The sequence below is a fragment of the Eublepharis macularius genome, chromosome 6 (assembly GCF_028583425.1).
Source record: "Eublepharis macularius isolate TG4126 chromosome 6, MPM_Emac_v1.0, whole genome shotgun sequence".
Taxonomy (NCBI): domain Eukaryota; kingdom Metazoa; phylum Chordata; class Lepidosauria; order Squamata; family Eublepharidae; genus Eublepharis; species Eublepharis macularius.
In genome coordinates this window covers 386000-396613 of record NC_072795.1, presented here as the reverse complement: position 1 = coordinate 396613, position 10614 = coordinate 386000, and positions in this window count along the sequence as shown.

Sequence of the window (10614 nt, the reverse complement as noted above, 5' to 3'; positions counted from 1 at the left end):
AATCAGTTACACTAATGACACACTTCCGGTGATGGCAAGAGGCGTGGCATATGCTAATGAGATATGCTAATAAGTTATGCTAATGAGTTCCTCCAGCTCTTTTTCTACTAAATGACCCCTGTTCAGTACTTAGGATCTACATCTAATGTCACCTTCCCTGTTATTGAGGGGTTTGTCAACCTTATGAACTCTCTCTGTGAAAAGCCAGCCTCTAAACTGTCTACTACCAAGAAGACAGAGATGCTGTACAGGATCAGGGATGACTCCTGCCCTTTCCTTTCTATGCATCCTCCCCCCTGCTTCTTAGTGATGGAGGAAGTGCAATCACGTCAGCACCAAAGCTCATACTCTATGCCTTCCGACAAGGAGGGGAGAAAGTTGGATGCCATCGGGAGAATAATATATGCATCCGCGGCCCTGAGCATAAAGGTTGCCTACTATTCGGCGATGATAGGTGCCTATCAAATACTCTTTTGGGGAAAGGCGGCTGCCTTTCATGAGAAACTTCCCAATGAGCAGAAACCTTTGGCTAAGGTTATCAGGGAGGAGGCATTACGCTTGGCGAGACACCAGATAAATGCAGGGAGGAGCACGATTGATGCAGCAACTAGAGCCCTGATATTGGCAGTCGTCCTGCGGAGGCACACCTGGTTACAGTCGATAGCCTTACTGATTGAAACCAGGAACAAGGTGGAAGACCTCCCATTTGAGGGAAAATCCCTTTTCTCGGAGAAGACAGATGATTAATTCTCTCAAAAGAGAAAGGACAGACTCACAGCCAAGTCCTATGGCATTCTCCCATCGACGCAACAGGGTGTCGGGAAGCCCCTGTATAGGCAACAGCACTACTATAGGGGCAGAGAATACCGCTACCAGCCCTATCACTCTTATGTATATCCTCAGTTGCCCATATCAGGAGGGTCAAGGGGGCCCTTCTAAGAAGAAACACAGCTACAGGCCTAGGTCGGGTGCGCAGTTACAGCCCATGAAGGATCAACAGCAAAATGTTTAGAAGCAATTCTGACTAGGCCCGGACTCTGGGCCAATGTTTGGGGACCGGCTCAGTAATTATTTTTCTGAGTGGTGTCACTATTGATGTTTGGGTTCTTGACATTGTTAAATATGGTTATAAAATTGAATTCTTTTACTTACCGTGTTTGCATTTTCCTGGTAGAGTTGATAGCAATCCACGACTGGAGTTGCTATCCAAGTTGAAGGCTCTCTTGGATAAGGGAGTGATACAATTGGTGCCCCCTGGACAGGATCATTGGGTTTTTTATTCGAACTTCTTCCTAGTGGAGAAGAAAGATGGGAGTTTTAGACCCATACTAGATCTCAGGGACTTGAGTAAGTCGCCTGAAAAACAGAAATTCAGAATAACCACCCTTAATGTGGTGCTGACACTCCTGCCCCTGGGTTCCTGGTTTGCAGGTGATCAATATTTCCATGTAGCCATTCATCCCTCCCATAGGAGGTACCTCAGGTTTACCTGTGGGGATGAAGTCTACCAGTACCAAGTGCTCCCTTTTGGGCTCTCTACGGCCCCAAGGGTTTTCACTCAATGTGTGGCAGTAGTTGTGCCCCATCTGAGGACTTTGGGGTGTTCAATTTATCCATACCTGGATGACTGGCTGCTTTCAGCCACATCAGAAAGGGACTTGGATAGACAGGTGGGGTTAACATTAGACACCTGCTCCTAATTGGGCCTAGTAGTTCACCACAAAAAATCTAGATTGCAACCCTCCAAATGGGTTCAGTTCATAGGTGCAGCCCTGGACGCCTGCTTGGGTAAGGCCTTTCTCCGTGTGGAGAGAATAGTGAAAATTAAAAGGATGATTCGGATGTTTTTCAGAAATAGGTTTCAATCAGCTAGACAGATCCAAACATTGCTGGGCCTTATGCCGTCTACCACAGTGGTGATGCCACTGGCACGACTGCACATAAGAAAGGCTCAGCTGTGGTTTATCTTTGTTTACCATACCTCAACACACAGCCCAGAGAAGAAATTTAGTATTCCTAGGCCAGTCCTTAGAAGCCTGGAATGGTGCTTGTGGGCTGATAACTTGCTGTGTGGGGTACCCTTTGGGTTGATCTGCATGGATGTACCTGTTACCACGGATGCCTCTACAGCTGGCTGGGGCGTACACTGCGAAGGGTTTTCAGCTCATGGCAAGTGGGCGGAATCTGAACTCTCCCTACATATCAACATCCTTGAATTGATGGTGATACATTTTGCCTTAATGTCTTTTTCAGATATAGTAGAAAACAAAAACATGCCGGTTCTTACAGACAACAGCACAGCTGTGTTCTGTGTGAATAAGCAAGGGGGAACGACCTCCCGCGTTTGTGTCTAGAAGCAATAAAATAGTGTGAGCGAGCTGTAGAGGACGGTGCGCACATTCAAGCAGTCCACATTCCAGGTATAGAAAACACTGTTGTAGACAGGCTAAGCAGAATAGGGTCAGACACTCACGAATGGTCTATCAGGGACCACTATATAAGACAGGTGTTCTCAGATTGGGGCACACCAGATGTAGATCTCTTTGTCACCAGGGTGAACAAAAAAGCTCCCGTTTTGCTCCAGAGGGGGCTTGGAAGCAGACTCTCTAGGGGATGCTTTTCAGATCACCTGGTCTAGGAGTCTCTTCTGTGTGTTTCCCTCGATACCTTTAATCTCCAGGATGGTGAGCAAGATGCAGGCAGATGGGATGGCAGCCATAGTGGTGACACCCTTTTGGCCAAGACAACTCTAGTTTCATCAATTGTACCAGAATCACAGACTTGGATGGGGCCATACACAGCTTCTAGTCCAACCCCCTGCCCAATGCAGGATGAGCCTAAAGCATCTCTGACAAATATTCATCCAGCCTCTTCTTGAAAACTGCCAGTGAAGGGGAGTTCACCACCTCCCTAGGCAGTTGATTCCACCTTTGAACTACTCGGATTGTGTAAATGTTTTTCCTAATATCCAGCCGGTACCCTTCTGCATGTAATTTAAGCCCGTTGCTACGAGTCCTATCCTCTGCTGCCAACTGGAACAGCTCCTTGCCCTCCTCCAAATGACAACCTTTTAAATATTTAAAGAGAGCAATCATGTTCCCCCCCCTCAATCTCCTCTTCTCCAAACTAAACATTCCCAAGGCCCCTCAGGCTGTCCTCGTAGGGCTCAGTCTCCAGAGCCCTGATCATCCTCATCACTCTCATAGAATTACAGAGCTGGAAGGGGCCATACAGACCATCTAGTCCAACCCCCTGCCCAGTGCAGGATCAGCCTAAAGCATCTCTGACAAATATTCGTCCAGCCTCTTCTTGAAAACTACCAGTAAGGGGGAGCTCACCACCTCCCTAGGCAGCTGATTCCACTTTTGAACTACTCTGACCGTGAAAAAGTTTTTCCTGATATCCAGCCGGTACCTTTGTGCATGTAATTTAAGCCCATTGCTTCGTGTCCTACCCTCTGCTGCCACCTGGAACAGCTCCTTACCCTCGTCCAAATGACAGCCTTTCAAATATTTAAAGAAAACAATCACGTCCCCTCTCAATCTTCTCCAAACTAAGCATTCCCAAGGCCCTCAGCCTTTCCTCATAGGGCTCAGTCTCCGGATCCCTGATCATCCTCGTCACTCTCTTCTCCACCCTCTCGATTTTGTCCACATCCTTTTTGAAGTGAGGCCTCCAGAACTGCACACAATACTCCAGGTGCAGCCTGACCAAGGCAGTATAGAGAGGGGCTGTGACCTCCTGCAATTTCGATGCAATGGCCCCTTTGATACAACCCAAGACTGAATTTGCTTTTTTTGCCACCACACCACACTGACTGCTCATATTTAGTTTACAGTCCACTCTTACCCCAAGATCTCTTTCGCATATACTCCTATGCATACACTACACCAGATGTTGAATCAGACCTTCCGGCACCTTCCCAAAGAAGTGGACCTGATCTTGTGTCGTGGGATATGTCACCATGCTGTAAACAAACAGACTGACGGCTTTGTTGCTGAGACTGTAGGACAGTTGTCTGCTAAAGTGGCTGACGTTACATTAAACGCCAAGAGACTATCCACCAGACAATGTTACCACTACAAGTGGAGAAAATTAGTGGCTTGGGCAGGAGGACAGGGTGTTGACCCTTTTACCTGTCCTTTGGCTACAGTGTTAGATTTTCTATTAGAACTGAAAGACAGGGACTCTGTTTCGTCAGTGAAAGTTTACTTAGCAGCAATATCAGCCTTTCATAAACCCGTTGATTAAAAAGACGGTTTTTTCACACTACACCTCAAAGTTGTTCATGAAAGGGTTATTGAATCTTTTCCCACCAATGGGGAAGATCATTCCCCAGTGGTCCCTACAGCTAGTTATGTCGAGCCCTTTTGAACCCTTGGCCACATGTGGGCTGAGGGAACCATCTATGAAGGTGGTGACATTACTTACGGTAACATCTGCCAGAAGGGTTAGTGAGATAGCGGCCCTCTCCATGGATCAACTGCTCCTTAAGATACACAAGGAGAAGGCGATCTTGAAACCTAGGTTAGAATCCCTGCCCAAGGTGGTGTTGCGTTTTCATGTGACGCAAGAACTGTCCCTCCCAGTTTTCTTTCCTAACTCTGTGGAGGAAGCTGAGAGGGCCCTTCACACATTGAATTTGCGGAGGCCATACTCTTTTACCTAGACCAGACTAAGATGTTCAGAGTAGATAGGCAATTAAGTGTTTGTTATGCAGGCCCTAAAAAAGGGAAAGGAGCAAGTGCTCAAACCATCGCACGGTGGGTGGTTCAGACCACTAAGGTATACTATAAAAACCCTAACTTAACCTTGTCCTTTGAGAGTCCGTGCGCATTCCACGAGGTCGCAGGCAACGTCGACGGTGTTCCTGAGAGCACTTCCTCTGCTGGACATCTGCAGGGCAGCGACCTGGTCATCGTCGGACACCTTCGTGAGACTTTATGCCCTGGACGTCCTTGATAGGCGAGAGACGTCAGTGGGCACAGCTGTTTTACAATCCATCTTTCATTGAAGAGTAAGCTCCACTGACCAAGTAAGAAGCTTGTTAATCTCCCATGTGGGAATGCACAGAAGACCGACAATGAAAACAGGGTTGCACTTACCTGTAACTGTTGTTCATTGAAGTCTTCTGTGCAGGCACACATGCCCCCCCTCCTTCCCTGCTGATGCTCTTCACCTTGTGTGGGGGCGGTGGCAAGAGGAGCTGAGGGCAAAGGGCGCCGCGCCTCCCGGGTATAGGCTGTTTAGGCAGGAAAACAGCCGCGCCTGCGCTCTGAGAGGCGTTGAGCGCCCTCTAGTGGAAATTTTAGGCTAAGATATCCTCCGGCTGGTAGGCCTGCGCAAGCGCAGTCCCATGTGTGTCTGCACAGAAAACCTCAATGAACAGCAGTTACAGGTAAGTGCAACCCTGTTTCCCCTCCTATTAGATTTATTTATTTATTTATTGGATTTATATCTTGCACTCCCTGGAAGTGGACTCAGGGCAGGTCATATTAACAGCAATAATATATAAATACCTTATAACTTGAAACCATATAAAACAGTAAAACAATAAAATACATTCCAACAAGGACCTTTAAGATACGGCCGGGCGGTAACTTCAGTGCATATCACCCTGGGTAGGCACAACAGATCTGTTAGGCTTTGGAAGTGAAGCAGACCAGGCAAGGGAGCAGCAGGATAGTTCGCCAAATCCTCAACCATTTTCATAGGCCTGGCAGAACATCCCCGTTTTTCAGGCCAAGCAGAACTAATAAATCCCGCAGGGCTCAGATCTCAGCTGAGAGAGTGTTGCACCAGGCCCAAGCCAGAGTGAGAAGGCTCTGTCTCTGGTCGAGGCCAGGCGAACATCCTTGGGGCCAGGGACCCCAAGCAAATGTTGGTCTGCAGAGCATAACACCCTCAGGTGAACGTACAGGGAGAGACGGTCCTATAGATATGCAGGTCCCAGTCCACTAAGGGCCCTTTGAAGGTTAACACGAACACCTTTAACTTGACTCAGAATTCAACCGGCTCACACAGTACAAGTCAAATATATGTCCTAAACAGAGTTCCTGCAAGGATACATACCACCACATTCTGGACCAGTTGCAGTTTCTGGGTCAGTTTCAAGGGTAGGCCTGCGTAGAGTGAGTTACAGTAGTCCAATCGTGGCCAGCAAGTCCTGGCAGAGGGACAAGATTTTACCCACAAAAGATTTAGGCAGCCAAGAGGGGCAAAGTTCGTACAGGCAGGTGGTCGGTCTCAAACTTCCGAGAATCCTGTCCACATTCTCAGGCTGGATTAGCTGAAAGGTGCCCCTGGCCAAACTGGCATCCTGGGACCACCCAGTCTTCTTGCTGCTGATGTAAAATTCCAGTTGAAAGGGACGCCTGGTATTTTATCTGCAAAGTGTTGGGCAAAACGATTGCAATGGGCTGTGGAGAGGTCCTTCTCCTGTAGGCCAGATTCCAGTAGGCAACAAAGAAGAGAAGGGGGTGGGGGGGAACAGCCCCCACAGACTCAACCCAAACAAGCAGGGGAAAATACAGAGGTCAAGTTACAACCTAAAATGTAAAATATATTCCAAAAAGATATTTATTATGGGTGTGCACAAAATTCAAGTTAAAAACGTAAGACCTGAACGGCAGGCTACATACATACATTAAAAATTGCTGAAACATTCTCCATACACATGATGATGATACAGTCCAATGACCAACTCAAAGGCAGATCAGACGTGTTTTGGCCCCAAGGCCTTCCTCAGTGGTCAATTGTACAGTATTTACGATAATCAAATGCACACATTCAGAAACCAATATAAAAATGCTCCAGATGCTCTTATCTTATGTATCGTTTGGCAGGCCGTGGACTGCACTCACACAATGCTCTTCCTTTGATGCTGTATTCTGAGGGTTTCCAGTGTATTTGGGTGTGTTTCTGGTCTCCTTGTACACCAGCATTCCACTAGATGAGGCCTGGATGTATTGTGCTAGGTATTGGGGGAAAGACACCAGAGATCCAACTCTCCCACTTCCTTTCTGAAAAGTAAGAAGAGTCCTGCTGGTTCAGACCAGTGGTCCATCCAGCCCAGCCTCTGGTCTCACACAGCAGCCAACCAGTTGCTATGGAGGGCTAACAGCCGGGCAGAGAGGCTGAGGCCTTCCCCTGCAGTTGCCTCCTTGGCCCTGTTCTGGAGATTATTAGGAAAGAGGTTGAAAATAAAATGGCCAATATTATTATGGATTGGTCTAATTCCCTTTTAAAGCTGCCTATGACTGTGACCCTCGCTACATTCTCTGGCGGTGAATTCCACATCTTAACCACTCACTGTGCAAAGCAGTCTTTTACCCGTCCTGAATCTCATTCCCATCAGCTTCATTGGATGCCCTCCAGTTCTAGAATTTTGAGAGAGAGAGAAAGTTCTCTCTACTTTGTGCATCATTTTATAAACCTTTATAAAAGGTTTATAACCTCCATTATCTTTTTTTAAACTGAAAATTCCCATATTCTCCAGCATTTTCTCACAGGAAACATGCTCCAAACCCCTAATAATCTTGGCAGACCTCTTTTTGTACTTCTTCCAGCTCTCCAATGTACTTTATGAAATACAGTGGGCCAGAACTGCACACAGTATGCCAAAGGAGGCCGCACCTCAGATCTGTACAAGGAAATTATAATATTGGCTGTTAAATTTTCAGTCCCTTTCCTAATAATCCCCAGCACAGAGTTGGCATAATAGGTCGACAATTTCATTGAGCTGCTCGTTACAATCCCCATGGTCTCTTTCCCTCTCAGTCTCAGCAAGTTCAGACTCCATTAAGCATATACTTGAATAGAATCATAGAGTTGGAAGGGACCTCCAGGGTCATCTAGTCCAACCCCTGCAAAATGAAGGAAATTCCCAAATATGCCCCCCCCCACACACACACACAGTGACCTTCATGCCCAGAAGATGGCAAAAATCCATCAGGATCCATAGCCAAACTGGCCTAGAGAAATTTGCTACCTAACCTCATGGTTGCAATGGGCCTTATCCTGGGCATGTCAGAAGGGGCCACGAGAACTAAGCACTGATGTAACCCTTCCTGCCCTCCCCCAGATGATCCGCCAAGGTTCACAGAATCATCACTGCTGTCAGATGGCCATCTAGCCTCTGTTTAAAAACCTCCAAAGAAGGAGAGCCCACCACCTCCTGAGATAGCCTGTTGCACTGAGGGACCACTCTAACTGTCAGGAAGTTTATCCTAATGTTTAGCTGAAAACTCTTTTGATTTAATTGCAACTCGGTGGTATTGGTCTGACCTTCAGGGGCAGCAGAAAACAACTCTGAGCCATCCTCTATATGAAAGTCCTTCAAGTACAGATGGTTATCATATCACCTCTCAGTCGTCTCCTCTCCAGGCTAAACATTCTGAACTCTTTCAACCTTTCCTCATAGGACTTGGTCTCCAGACCCCTCACCCTCTTTGTTGCCCTCCTCTGGACACGTTCCAGCTTGTCTATATCCTTCTGAAATTGTGGTTCCCAAAACTGAACACAATTCTTTAGGTGAGGTCTAACCAGAGCAGAGTAGAGTGATACCATCACTTCTCATGATCTGGATACTATGCTTCTGTTGATACAGCCCAAAACCACATTTGCCTTTTTAGCTACCATATCACACTGCTGACTCAGGTTTAGGGTATGGTCTTCAAAGACCCCTAGATCCTTTTTGCACATATTACTGCCAAGACCAGTCTCGCCCATCCTATAATTGTGCATTTGATTTTTCCTTCCTAAAAGCAGACCTTTGCATTTCTCTGTTGAAATTCATTTTTATTTGTTTTAGCCCAGTTTTCCAGCCTGTCAGGATCATCCTGTATCCTTACTCTGTCTTCAACCTTATTGGCTACCCCTCCCAATTTATTGATTTGATTTGATTTATACCCCGCCCTTCCCACAAATGGGCTCAGGGCAGCTAATAACCTTCATATAACAGTGAATTAAAACCATAAAATCAATAATAATCTTTAAAAGACATTAAAATAGTCCAGATGCAGGCTATTTAAATAAATATTTGGGAGTCCGTAAATGGGCATAGCAGATGGCTGAGGGCAGCCCCAGAAAAAGTGGTGGTCTTTGATGGAAGAAGGAGGACACATGCTCAGCCAAAGGCCCTGCGGAACATCTCCATTTTACAGGCCCTTCAGAACTGTAACAGGTCCTGCAGGGCCTGGATCTCTAATGGCAGAGCATTCCCCCAGGCTGGGGCCAGGGCAGAAAAAGCCCTGGCCCTGGCTGAGGCCAGACAGATGTCCTTTGGGCTGAGGACCACCAGGAGTTGCTTGTCTGCAGAGTGCAGGGAACATAATGAAAGAGGCGGTTCTGCAGGTATGCAGGTCCCAGTCCGTGAAGGGCATTAAACACCAAGGTTAACACCTTGAACCTGATCCAGAACTCCACTGGGAGCCAGTACAGCTGGCACAGCACAGGATGAATGTGCGCTCGGATTGGCGTTCCAGTAAGGACGCGTGCCGCTGTGTTCTGGACCAGCTGTAACTTCCAGGTCAGGCCCAAGGGCAGCCCAGCATACAGTGAGTTGCAGTAGTCTAGCCTGGAGGTGACCATTGCATGGATTACTGTGGCCAGGTCCCAGGGCGAAAGATAGGGCGCCAGTTGCCTGGCCTGTCGAAGATGGAAAAAGGCAGAGCTGGCAACGGTTGCAACCTGGGCCTCCATTGAAAGTGTGGCATCCAAGGTCATACCCAGGCTCCTCACTGTCAGTGAAGGTTTCAATTGTACCCCATTGAAGGTTGGGAGCTGGGTCCCCAACTCAATTGCCCCATGACCCAGACACAGAACCTCCGACTTCAGGGGATTCAATTTCAGGTAACTCTGATGTAACCATATCATTACAGCCTCAAGACCCTTGGCCAAGGAATATGGAGTGAGATCAGACTGGCTGTACATCAGGAGATAGAGCTGGGTGTCATCTGCATACTGGTGACAACCCAGCCCAAAGCTGCACACTAACTGGGTGAGGGGGCGCATATAGATGTTAAATAGCATCAGGGAAAGAATCGCCCCCTGAGGGACACCGCATACCGAAGAATGGCAAGCGGACATCTGTTCCCCGAGTGCCAACCTCTGTCCCCGATTTTGAAGGACGGAGTTCAGCTATTGCAGGGCTGTCCCACAAATCCCCACATTGGCAAGGCGGTGGATCAGAAGATTATGATCAACCGTGTCGAACGTTGCTGTAAGATCTAATAGCATCAGTAGTGCTGACCCACCCCGATCCAGCTGTCACCACAGATCATCTGTGAGGGCGACCAGAGCCATCTCCATACCATGGCCAGGCCTATAGCCAGACTGGAATGGATCCAGGATAGAGGCATCATCCAGGTATACCTGCGGCTGTTCTGCTACCGCCCTCTCAATTGCCTTACTCAGGAACGGATGATTCAGAACTGGCCGGTAATTGGCTGGATCAACAGGATCCAATGATTGCTTCTTCAATAAGGGCCGCACCACTGCCTCCTTCAGTGATTCTGGAAAAAACCCAGAACTCAGAGAAAGATTAATGATGTCAGCTAATGGTGCCCAAATCCCATCACTGCTAGCTTTCACCAGCCATGATGGGCACGGGTC